This window comes from Microcebus murinus, chromosome 8, assembly GCF_040939455.1.
Source record: "Microcebus murinus isolate Inina chromosome 8, M.murinus_Inina_mat1.0, whole genome shotgun sequence".
NCBI classification, from domain to species: Eukaryota; Metazoa; Chordata; class Mammalia; order Primates; family Cheirogaleidae; genus Microcebus; species Microcebus murinus.
The window spans coordinates 22918546-22919963 of NC_134111.1; the positions used below are offsets into that span (position 1 = coordinate 22918546).

At 39.4% G+C, this 1418-nt stretch overlaps 1 non-coding gene across 1 annotated transcript; it reads right to left on the reverse strand.

The window, feature by feature from the left end:
* Nucleotides 1-385: 385 nt before the first annotated feature.
* On the reverse strand, nucleotides 386-514 carry LOC142872444 (small nucleolar RNA SNORA48). The gene has a single exon (XR_012920703.1). It is a non-coding gene; the product is annotated as a small nucleolar RNA SNORA48 (small nucleolar RNA).
* Nucleotides 515-1418: the final 904 nt, after the last annotated feature.

The following is a 1418-nucleotide window of genomic DNA, read 5'->3' on the forward strand; positions in this document are numbered from 1 at the left end:
AGTATGTCTGCACAAATTAAGTGCTCAATAAAAGCTTGTGATCTAAGCAGAAATATTATCATGGGGAAGTAGAAGAGAGATACCAAAAAGTGTTGAGAAACAGTTCACTGGATGCGGTAGGCTCCCAAAGAACTCTGCTTTTTGGCATTTGCACCATCGTGTAACCCACTCTCCTTGAGTGTGGACCTAATGACTCACTTTTTTTTTTTTTTTTTTTTTTTAGCATGCTTCAGAAACTTTATTTCACCAATCACCATAGTTACACAATGGAAACAAATCAGGAAATAAAAACATGTCATTAACTCATCAGTATTATGCCAAGTTGGGACAGAAATAAAGCTATAAAATGAAGCACAAGCCGGCTGCCATACTACTCATTAAAGGAAAACCAGCAAGGCATGAACCAGGCATAGGCACAGACCAAAAACCAGGCTGGGATAAACAAGGGGTTACTTTGTCCCTGGCTGATATGAGATGGGCACCACCAACCAGATGCCACTCTACTAATGACTCACTTCTAATGAACAGAATATGGCATGAAGGGATGTCACACCCCAGATTAGGTTACAAACAACTGTGACTTTCATTTTGCTGACACTCCTTCTGACTCTTCTCACTTCCTTGCTTAGATGAAGTCAGCTGCCATCTTTCAAGGTGCTTCATGAAGAGACCAACATGGCAATGAACTGAGGATGGCCTCTCGCAACATCTGGTAAAATACTGAGACTCTCAGTCCAACAACTCACAGAGAACTGAATCTTGTCAATAACCATGTGCCTGATCTTGAAGGTGCTGCTTCCCCCAGTAGAGCCTCAGGGTGACTACAAACAGGGTGACTACAACCTCGAGTGTAGCACATGAGTGACCTGAAGTCAGGGTCCAGGGAAGTCATGGCCGGATTCTTTACCCATGGAAACTGAGAGATAACAAATGCTGTTTTAAGTCACTAAGGTCTGGAGTAATTTGTTATGCAACAATATATTTCAAAAGAAGGATCCCCAGAAATAATTTCTGTTTTTGTCTCTTAAGAGTATTACAACTCTGAGGTCAGTAAACTGGCTACTCACTAGATCTAGAGCAGGCGTCTTCAAACTACAGCCCAAGGGCCACATGCAGGTGTTTTTGCCCATTTGTTTTTTTTACTTCAAAATAAGATATGTGCAGTGTGCATAGGACTCCTGATCTATAGGCTATAATTTTTAAAAATTTAATACACATATTGTTTTTGTCATAATTACTAAATTATGAGTTTTATCTAACATCTTACAAAGAAGTAGAGCAATGCACAATAAAATCCTAGGATTTATAAAAGGGGTATGGATGGTTGTAATACATAAAAATATTAGTTGGTAAGGGGTTGGCTTCTAAAAGCAATAGAGAAAAAAATGTGATGCAAACTGTTGGCTTGTGAGCTATTT